A 12,500-nucleotide genomic window follows, 5' to 3' on the forward strand; every position below is an offset into this window, starting at 1 on the left:
AAATTCAGACTACTTATGGGAGTCGTTTCAAAGTCAAATTCCGACTACTATTAAGAGCCGCTTCAAAGGTAAATTCCGACTACTACTAGAAGCCGTTTCAGAGGCAAATTCATACTCTTCCTAGGAACCGTTTCAAAGTCTGAATTTGCCTCTGAAACGGCTTCTAGTAGTAGTCGGAATTTAACTTTGGAGCAGTTCCTAGGAGTAGTCTGAATTTGTCTTTGAAACGGCTCCCATCCGTAGTCGGAATTTACATTTGAAGCATCTCCGAGGGGTAGTCGTACTTAGCCTTTGAAAAGACTCCTAGGAGTTGTTTCAAAGGCAAATTCCGACTACTCCTAGGAGCTGCTTCATAGGTAAATTCCGACTACTACTGGAAGCCGTTTCAGAGGCAAATTCAGACTAGTGCTAGGAACCGTATCAAAGGCAAATTCTGTCGACTACTAGAAGCCAATTCAGGGGCAAATTCCGACTACTCCTAGGAGCCGTTTCAAAGAAAAATTCCGACTACTACTACTACTACTCTAAGACACACACAAACAGACCATCACTCAGGCGCGTCGATTTCACCACTAGAACTTACCCTACCAGTCAGGCGGTCACATAAACATGCTGCCTCGTATCTAATTTAGAGATGCGATAAATCTGGGCTGGGGAAGATATCTATGAGAGGAAGGGGAAGCCAAAGAAAGCGAGAGAGAGAGAGAGAGAGAGAGAGAGAGAGAGAGAGAGAAACACATCCTTAGACAGGTGCGAGAGGGGTAGGTTCCGCCAGGTTCCGCTAGGTTCCGCTAGGTTCCGCCAAGTTCCCCCAAGTTCCGCCCACTTGCGGAATATTTGGCAGCCAGGCGTCAATAAAGTGTTCTCGTGTTTCACAGAGATTTATTGTATAATCCATTTTGGCTTTTGTTCTATAATATTATCACTGTTTGAAAGGACGATGTCGTGAACGTCTAAAGCAATTTCATGCTTGTGCGTGTGCTTTCTATCGTTACTGAAAATTAGGAGACGTCGGTGAAATTAATTTACATAAAATTTTGTCCATGAAATTACAAAAAGCCCACTGTAAATCAACAAAGCAGTAAAACGTAAAGCTAAAACGATCCTCTGACGATGTCCCTATATATTCTCTCACAATTAAATTCGATAACGCGTTAACCCCCGAAATACATAAAAAAAAAATGTAAGTCAAAGAAAGGAATGGTGAAAGTTAATGAAGGGAAAAATGAAACTTAAAGAAAGAAAGAGGGGGAAATGAGCGCCGCAATTAACGTCTTAATATCTTTCAACAATACCAGGATATCGAAGTTAATATTGTCGGGATGAGGTTCGAGACAGACAGGCAGACAGACAGACAGACAATAAACGTAACCTTTCCATTTATTGGAGATTTGACTGAGGAAAAGTGACCTGTGACTAGTAACCCTTGTTTGTGGAATAAAAGATCTGTTATTATCATAATAATTATTATTATTATTGTTTTTGTTGTTGTTGTTGTTGTTGTGACCTTATTCGTGGAATAATACCCTTGCTATTATTATTATTATTATTATTATTATTATTATTATTATTATTATTATTATTATTATTATTATCATTATTATTATTATTATTATTATTATTATTATTATTGGAGAAACGAATCCACAAATATGTAAATGTCCATAAAATTCAAAAATACAAGGATAGCTTTTCGGGAATCTATCCTTGTATTTTAAATTTAATATAGTACTTTAAATAACTGTGGATTTGTTTCTCCATTGGTAGACTCGTGTTACTATGAGAATCTTTTAATTATTATTATTATTATATTTTTTTTTTTTTGTTTTTTTTTTTTTTTTTTTTTTTTTTTTTTTTTTTGCTCTATCACAGTCCTCCAATTCGACTGGGTGGTATTTATAGTGTGGGGTTCCGGGTTGCATCCTGCGCCTCCTCCTTATTATTATTATTATTATTTTTTTTTTTTTTTTTTTTTTTTTTTTTTTTTTTTTTTTTGCTCTATCACAGTCCTCCAATTCGACTGGGTGGTATTTATAGTGTGGGGTTCCGGGCTGCATCCTGCCTCCTTAGGAGTCCATCACTCTTCTTACTATGTGTGCCGTTTCTAGGATCACACTCTTCTGCATGAGTCCTGGAGCTACTTCAGCCTCTAGTTTTTCTAGATTCCTTTTCAGGGATCTTGGGATCGTGCCTAGTGCTCCTATGATTATGGGTACGATTTCCACTGGCATATCCCATATCCTTCTTATTTCTATTTTCAGATCTTGATACTTATCCAATTTTTCCCTCTCTTTCTCTTCAACTCTGGTGTCCCATGGTATTGCGACATCAATGAGTGATACTTTCTTCTTGACCTTGTCAATCAACGTCACGTCTGGTCTGTTTGCACGTATCACCCTATCCGTTCTGATACCATAGTCCCAGAGGATCTTTGCCTGATCGTTTTCTATCACTCCTTCTTGGTTTGGTGCTCGTACCACTTATTACTGCAAGGTAGCTGATGTTTCTTGCACAGGCTCCAGTGGAGGGCTTTTGCTACTGAATCATGCCTCTTTTGTACTGGTTCTGTGCAAGTGCCGGGCATTCACTTGCTATGTGGTTTATGGTTTCACTTTCGTATTGCACTTCCTACATATGGGAGAGATGTTATTTCCGTCTATTGTACTTTGAACATATCTGGTTCTTAGGGCCTGATCTTGTGCCGCTGTTATCATTCCTTCAGTTTCCTTCTTTAGCTCTCCCCTCTGTAGCCATTGCCAATTGTCATCGCTGGCTAGTTCTTTAGTTCTGTCTCATGTATTGTCCGTGCATTGGTTTGTTGTGCCAGTCCTCTGTTCTTTCTGTCTTTCTCCTGTCTCTGTATATTTCTGGGTCTTCGTCTGCTTTTATTAGTCCTTCTTCCCATGCACTTTTTTAGCCACTCGTCTTCACTAGTTTTCAGATATTGCCCCAGTGCTCTGTTTTCGATGTTGACGCAGTCCTCTATACTTAGTAGTCCTCTCCCTCCTTCCTTTCGTGTTATGTATAGTCTGTCCGTATTTGCTCTTGGGTTGTAGTGCTTTGTGTATTGTCATATGTTTCCTGGTTTTTCTGATCTATGCTGCGGAGTTCTGCCTTCAGCCATTCGACTATTCCTGCGCTGTATCTGATTACTGGCACTGCCCATGTGTTTATGGTTTTTATCATATTTCCGCCGTTGAGTTTTGACTTGAGTATCGCCTTGAGTCTCTGCATATATTCTTTCCTGATCGTGTCCTTCATCTCTTGTGTTTTATATCTCCTCCTTCCATTATTCCCAGGTATTTGTATCCTGTCTCATCTATGTGTTTGATGTTGCTCCCATCTGGTAGCTTTATCCCTTCAGTTCTCGTTACTTTGCCTTTTTGTATGTTGACTAAGGCGCCATTTTCTATTACCAAACTCCATCCTGATGTCCCCAGATACAATCCTTACAGTCTGATTAGGGTATCTATTTCCTTGATGCTCTTACCATACAGCTTGATGTCGTCCATGAACATCAGATGGTTGATTCTGTTGCCTCTTTTCTTGAGTTGGTACCCGGCATCCATCTTCTGTAGTACTTTTGTCATGGGAATCATGGCTACTACGAAGAGTAGTGGGGACAGTGAGTCGCCCTGGAAGATCCCTCTCCTGATATTAACCTCTGCTAGTCTTATTCCAGAGCTTGTAAGTATTGTATTCCAGTTGCGCATTGTATTTTTGAGGAAGCTGATGGTATTTTCCTCTGCCCCATATATTCAGGCATTCTATTAGCCATGTGTGTGGTATCATGTCCGAAGGCTCTTATAGTCTATCCATGCCATGCTTAGGTTGGTTTTCCTTCTCCTACTGTTTCTTCATTACCATTTTGTCTATCAGGAGCTGGTCTTTTTGTGCCCCTACACTTTCCTTTTGCAGCCTTTCTGTGGGTGGGGGATGGTGTTTGTCTCCTCTAGGTAGTTTGTATAGCCTTTCACTGATGATACCTGTTAGTAACTTCCACATTATTGGTAGGCAGGTGATAGGCCTGTAGTTACTGGCTATATTTCGCCCTTACTCTTGTCTTTTTGTACTAAGGATGTTCTCCTGTGGTCATCCATTTGGGTGCTTGGTGATTTGAGATACAATGCTGGAGTTGTTCTGCTATTCGTGGGTGCAGGGCCTTGAAGTTTTTGAGCCAGTATCCATGGACTTCATCGGGACCTGGGGCTTTCCAGTTTGGCATTTTCTTTAGTTGGTGTCTGACTGTGTCCTGTCGTGATGTCTGTGAATCTTTGTTTTATTCTCCCTGTTTTCTACTTCCTTGACTTCCTGGAGCCATGTTGCATGTTTGTTGTGTGATACCGGATTGCTCCATATGTTTTTCCCAGAGTCTCTTACTTGGTTCGGCTTCAGGAATTTCTGGGTGGTTGTCTTCCCCTCTTAGTTGGCTGTATAGTCTTTTCTGGTTGGTTCCGAATAGTTTGTTCTGTTGGTATCCCTTATTCCTGTTCATGTACCGTTGGATCTTATGTGCTTTGGCCTAAGCCTCTGTTTTACATCTTCTATTGTGTGTTTAATCCCCTCTCTTGTACTTTGTATTTCTCGTTGAGTTCCTCCCTTGTTTTTCTTGCTTCTTAGCTTTTTTCTGCCATCTCTTTTCAGTTTACTCAAGTCAGATCTCATCACCATGATTTGGCTTTTCCAGGCGCCTTTTCCAAGGAGGTTTGCTGTTTTGGTTTCTGTTGGGTTGGTTGTGCTGGTGGTGTTTGGTGTTCGAATTCCCATCAGTTCTGCTACTAATCTTGCTCCTGCATATGTCAAGTTATGTTGTTTCTGTGATACTGGTGGTGTGTATTATGGCCATTATTTCATTGACCTCACTTGTTTCTCCCTTAATTTCTTGGTGTTGTAGGCTTTCATGGAGGGGATCTTTGTCTTTCTGTATCTGGCTCCATCCATTGTCTAATCTTTTCTACCCATTCCGTCCTCTCTGTTACTTCGTCGGTGTTTCTTCGTGTGTCGTTGTTTGATACCTCATCCTCCCTGTCGTCTTCTGTGGCATCGCTCTCAGTTCGTCTTCGTGTAATTCGTTGTCGTATTATTATTATTATTATTATTATTATTATTATTATTATTATTATTATTTTATTATTATTATTATTGTGACTATTTGTGGAATAAAAAACCTATTATAATTTTTTTTTTTCTATCGCAGTCCTCCAATTCGACTGGGTGGTATTTATAGTGTGGAGTTCCGGGTTGAATCCTGCCTCCTTAGAGTCCATCACTTTTCTTACTATGTGCGCCGTTTCTAGATCACACTCCTACATGAGTCCTGGAACTACTTCAGCCTTTAGTTTTTCCAGATTCTTTTTCATTATTATTATATTATATTATTATTATTATTATTATTATTATTATTAGCATTGTTATTTTTTTTTTTTTTTTTTTGTTTTTTTTTTTTTTTTTTTTTTTTTTTTTTTTGTCAATCAGACCTCCAGTTCGACTGGGTGGTATTTATAGTGTGGGGTTCCGGGTAGCATCCTGCCTCCTTAGGAGTCCTGGAGTTACTTCAGCCTCTAGTTTTTTTCCAGATTCCTTTTTCGGGGATCTTAGGATCGTGGCCTAGTGTTGCTATGATTATGGGGACAATTTCCACTGGCATATCCCATATCCTTCTTATTTCTATTTCAGGTCTTGATACTTATCCATTTTTTTCCCTTTCTTTCTCTTCAACTCTGGTGTCCCATGTATTGCGACATCAGTGAGTGATACTTCTTCTTGATTTTGTACATCAACGTCACATCATCATTATATTATTATTATTATTATTATTATTATTATTATTATATTATATTATTATTATTATTATTATTATTATTATTATTATTATTATTATTATTATTATTATTATTATTATTATTATATAAAATTTTACTACCACCACTGAACAAAAGTCCTCGCTGCAAAAAAGTGAATGACTACACAAATAATGTGAAACTTAATCACACAAAAGTGCAGAAACCAAATCTTAAAACACAGAAAAGTTTCCTTTCAAACGGAATAAAAAAATGTAATTTACATTTACAAAACTTTGAATAAATATTTTCAAATGAAATCCCCAGATTTCATTTGAAATAAAGGCAGTCTTTAATGAAATAAAAGAGATACCAAAGTAAACTAAAAAACTGAAGAATAGAAAAAGGGAGCAAATAAAAAATATACAATTTCATATTCGAGAGGTTTTATGTGTCATTATCTTGAATAAAAACGATGGCAGTGGCCGATAAATTCTGAGAAAAGGGGAAACTCGAGAACTGCAGCCGAGAACTGCGTCACTTGGGTGGTCTGGTCCTCCACTGGCTGTGAGGCATAACCAGTTTATATATGGATGCCTGTGTATGTGTAATATATACACACATACATATACATATATACATATATATAATATATATATATATATATATATATATATATATATATATATATATATATATATACATACATATACGTATATACATATATATACGCGTATATTATATATATATATATATATATATATATATATATATATATATATATATATATATACTATATATATATATGAATAATTATCACATCGAACCGTGATTCATTTATATATCATTCGAGCTACAAATGTCCTTTAATATCTAAATTCACTCTACTCGGAATTGATATATTTTCACATATGTACCGAAGGGGAATTTTTTGGTTGATAATAATTTCGTCCCCCACATAGGGATCGAACCACCGTCCAAGTGGACGGGAACGAAATCAGGACAGACAGTGACGCTATCAAATTATTATCAACTAAAAATTCCCCCTTCGGTACATATATGAAAATATATCAATTCCGAGGTAGAGTGAATTTAGATATTAAAGAACATTTGTAGCTCGAATGATATATATATATACTATATATATTTATATATATATATATATATATATATATACATACATATATAGTAGTCATAGACGTGTGTGTGTTTATAAAATCCGAGAACCGAAAAATATCAGCAAGGCATCTACAAAAGAGAGAGAGAGAGAGAGAGAGAAGAGAGAGAGAGAGAGAGAGAGAGAGAGAGCTTGAAATGTGATAAATGGGTATTACCTTAAAAAACTTATCAACTCTATATTTTCCCACTGACGAAAAGCATAAAGAATGATTAGCTGTTAAGGTGAAGTTCAGCTTGGAAGTCTGTCAGATATCCCAACCCCACTGAAGACAACCAGTACAATTATTGATCCCTATTCAGTAGAATGTCCATATGTAAAAGATAATAAGACATGCAAGAGAATAACATTGAATCGATGTATGTGAATGTTTTGTGTCTTTGGGCGATATTTACTGAAAAATGCAATAAAGATTATTGGGATATTCTATTGGTATTTATACCTCGCTTTTTTTTTTAGAATCAATTTGTTCAATTGATTTAATGTTTAATAAATGCTGGAACTTCAGTCAATTGCTATGCATTTCGCTGTGCATGTCAATCGAAATTATGCAAAAGATCCTCATAAGAAAATATGTTTGCTAAAAAATTTAACAAGATTTCTACAATGTTGAGAATCTTCATTATATAATTATTGACCTTCCCTTGCATATCATAGTTAATTACGATTATCCTTCCATGAGTTAGGTCACTGTGTTAAAAAAAACTTCACTAGTGTTTTTAACGTCATTCAATATCATTTGTCAAAAATAAAAAAGAAATCGTTTAAGCATGACAGAAATTTTACCTTATTCTAGAGTAATATGTACAACATAAAGGACTTATTTTTTTTCTAATTCGTTCGTGAGCTTAAATCTCAGTGAAGGCAGCTCCACTCAGAACACCCACCACTTCAACATTGCCAGAAAATGATCGTGACTGTGTTTACTTATTCATGTCGCACACGGCGTTTCACGGAATTCTAAATAAAACTGGAAATATACATACAGTTGTTACCCTAGCTACCCAGACATGCGATAATTGCCAAATTCTTGACCTTAATCCTACTTGACATATAAGAGTTCGTAGAATATATAACAAAAGTATCTAGTATATAGGTTTACAAATTCATGAATATACAAATTCATTCAAACCACATGGATAATAATATAAAAAAACCAATATTGAGCTCCTTCAATATATAATGAAATTATACAATGTACAAATGAATTAAAACCACACAGATATGAAAATAAAACAATACAGATAAACTACAGAGACATATAATTGTTTCCAATGTTACCAAAACATGCAGTCCTTGATAGGTAAATTCCTGACCTGGTTCCAGCTTGGCATTATAAATCAAGAGTCACACGACTATAAGAAAAAAAAAAGCATGGTGCATTAAGAGCTGCGAGAAGTCAAGTTACTGAATGCTCCAAAAAATTCATACTAACCCCCCAAAAACTGGTGACAATCTTCGTTCCATTATTCATGGACTAAGGTGGGCAGCCAAAAGGAGACAAACCTACACTTCTTTCAAATGCTCAATAAAAATCAAAGAAGATTAATTCTACATTCTGGCAGTGAATGGCATTAAATATTGGTCGTAGCATTATCAGCCTTCTGTTGGTGGTCTTATTTCAGTAACTGCGACCAAAAATCTGTTATATCTGTAAAACGAGAGAGAGAAAGAGAGAGAGAGAGAGAGAGAGAGAGAGAGAGTGATGAAGGTAACTCTTTGGCCAAAACGAAACTAATCCGAATTTGGAGTAATTACATGGAAATTTGCCAATCATGCTAAGATATATTCCTTACTAACGAAATAATCTTTTATTTAACTTTTAAAAGATCAGTTTATATACTACAGACGAGGGCATTTATATACCTTTCATACAAGAGAATGCGTTATACTAAATATTAAAACAAATATGTATGTACTAATTTCCAGAATTCTCTGCGCAACTGCTTTGTTTCAGTAAATGAACAGTGTAATATTATTAAGCTTTATTTATAATGCCTATTCTGTTCCTACCGTTACATCGAACTATTTATCTTGAGGGGAGTTTGTCGCTGAAAACGCAAAGTGACACATTCTACCAAGTCACGCGAAAGTTTGGGAAAAATTCGGCCAAGCAGTACATACATACGTACATATTTACATACGCAATATATAATTCTTGTAATACATATTATGTATATATGTATAGATAAAGATACATATATAAATAGGTACGTACACATACTGTATATATATAATATATGTATATGTGTATATATATATATATATATATATGATGTATATATATAAAAATTTATAGGTATACATATACATATATATATATATATATAGATATATATATAGATATATATATATATATATATATATATATATAGGCGTTCTGATTTCATAAGTCATTACATTCTAAGAAATGGTAATTAAAATGAACAAATGAAAGAAATTTCCTTAAAAACAGTCCACATACATGCATTACCTATTAAAAAAAAAAGATGGCAATACAATAACAAAAAGTATAAAAAAGGAATATGTTCATCAGATATATATATATATATATATATATATATATATATATATATATATATATATATATATGTATATATATATATATATGTATATAATAGATATATATATATATACATATATATATATATATATATATATATATATATATATATATATATTATATATAATAGACTAGATGAACATATTCGTCTTTATACTTTTTTTAGTATATATATATATATATATATATATATATATACTATATATATAGATATATAATAAATATATATATATATATATATATAATCATATATATATATATATCTATATATATGAAATAGTGAACAGCAGCTTCTGGCCGTTTTTTTCTCTCTGCAGAAAGAAAAAGAAAACTACGTGAAAAAAATCAACCAAAATATTATTTGGAAAATATCTTCTCTTTAAACACAGGACATGGACCTATTTTTCATAGTTTTTTTTTTTCATTTGTAAAAAAATCTTAGATAAGAGCAATTTACAAATAGAAAAACACAAATTTACCTCCTTAGTTTTGAAAGATATAGATTGTTTTATAATCTAGCAATTTATAAAAAGAAAAAAATACATCTGACTCTTTAGTTTTAAAGGATGTTATTATAGATTTTTTGTATTCTAGCGTGTTATAAAGAAAAAACATACATCTACCACTTCAATTTCAAAGGATTCTATTACAGAATTTTTAGTTTAAACACTCCATCATTCCTCCGTGGACAACACCACAATTTTTAGGAGATCACATTTCAGAAAGTCAGAATATAAATAACTTTTAAACAGTTTAACCCAGAGCATTTTAAATGCTTCTGAATGTCAACAATGGTCATCGTGTTTTTTTGCGTATTCTCATCATATCAGTCAGTCTTTCATTCGACCTTTAAATGTCGAAGAAAGTGGCCTTCAAGCGAATGAGAATAACGAAAGATGATCAGAATGATTTTGACTCTGGTGGATTTTATTGGAAAAGTAGGGGACTGTGAATGAATGAATTTAGTGGCTCGATACAAATTTAACCTTGAAAATTATATAAAAAAGAAATATATATAGTATCTATATTATATTATATAAACGTATAAATTAATTATATGAATAGCTTAAGATATGTGTGTGTGTGGTGTGTGATGTTGTATGTGTAGTGTGATGGTTGGTGTGAGTGTGTTTGTGTATATTGTATGTGTATATGTATTTATGTATGTATGTGTGTGTTTCAATTTAGCAGGAAAGTCCACGTGCTTGAGAATATCATAAAATCCACGTAACAAGGCGACTGAAAACAGCGACTTGGAACAAGTATATCGTGGATTATTCTACATTTTCAAGTTCACACTGTGAACTTGGAAATGAAGAATAAACTACGAAAGTACTTGTTCCTAATTATATTATAGTACTGGTATTCTATATATAGTACTTGTTCTAATATATATATATTATAATTATATATATATATTATATATGTGTGTGTGTGTGTGTGTGTATGTGTATATATACATATATATACTATACACGTGTGTATATATAATATATATTGTTACATTATGTCTATGTATGTATATATTATGTATACTATATATATATATTAATATATATATATATATTATATATATACATATCATATATTATACATACATAATATATATATATATATATACTATTATATATATATATATATATATATATATATATATATATATTGATATTATATATATATATTACACAGACATGAAGGCGTCTGAGAAGAAAATAAAAATAACTCCGAAGCGTAAGAACCAGGGATAAAAAAAAAAAAACTTAACTCTAGGAACCTCGACGAGAAAGAAAAAAAACTGCCAGTACCTCAAAGAAACCATCTTAAATTTTAATTAGCCTGTGGTTGAGGGACCTGTGCAAGAATGAATGTGGATATGATAATGTTCATATCATCATCATCTTCCCTTTGTCACCATCATCATCATCACTTTTTCATCATCATCATCATTAGCATCACTTTATAATGCATTGTTTAGGTGTTTTTTACTATAAAAAATTTTGTTTTATTTTTACCTCCGGGAATTGATTTCACTGATTTCCACAATAAGAAGGAATACGGATATGATGTTATGATGATGAGCATCATCATCATAATCATCATCATCCGCATAATGCAGGGTTGAGGAGTTCTCATCATAAAAAAATTTCATTTTTATATTGTTGAATTGATAGCTGATTTCCACAATAAGAAAAAATTCGGATATGATGATGTGACCATCATCGCCATCATCATAATCATCCTCCTCATAATGCAGCGTTGAGAAGTTTACATCATTTAAAAAATGGTTTTATTTCTATCTCACTTAACTGATAACTTCACTGATTTCACAATCAGATGGAATGCGGATATGATGATGAGGATATCATCATCATCATCATCTTCCCTTTTTCATCGTTTTCATCATAACCGTCATCATAATTCAGTTTTAAGGTGTTCTCATGATGAAGTGGAAATTTGTTTGTTTTTTAATCTCGTTCAATTTATAAGTTTACTCATTTTAACAAAATTGAGTTTATAGCACTATAAGAATATAGCTCAATGTACTGTGCAAACTACTGCCCTTTTTGTAGCCCAGATACGAATATATATAGCAAAGGAAGAAGAAGAAGAAGAAGAAGAAGAAGAAAGAGGATAAAGGCAACTGACACACTTCTATAAGAAAAGAAGGTTATAGATATAAAACACAAAGAAGAATAATTAAGCAAATGTATTACCATTTTGCAAATTGGTCTCCTAACAAGTCATTAGCTCTAACGTCATAAAAATATACTTTATCTGTTCTAAGGGGGAGGGGGGCGGTGTGGGTGGGAGTTCGAGCAATGAAACATACCCGTCCGATACACGTTTAATCTCTGGATTTCCGAACGCGTATCAATCATAACTCCCGTGACGTGAATGATGACGTCACTGAAAGGAAATGGCCCTAGATATCCAAAGCGAAAGGAAAATAAAATACATAGAAATCTTAAACAATTAAATA

This window comes from Macrobrachium nipponense, chromosome 20 (genome assembly GCF_015104395.2).
Source record: "Macrobrachium nipponense isolate FS-2020 chromosome 20, ASM1510439v2, whole genome shotgun sequence".
Taxonomy (NCBI): domain Eukaryota; kingdom Metazoa; phylum Arthropoda; class Malacostraca; order Decapoda; family Palaemonidae; genus Macrobrachium; species Macrobrachium nipponense.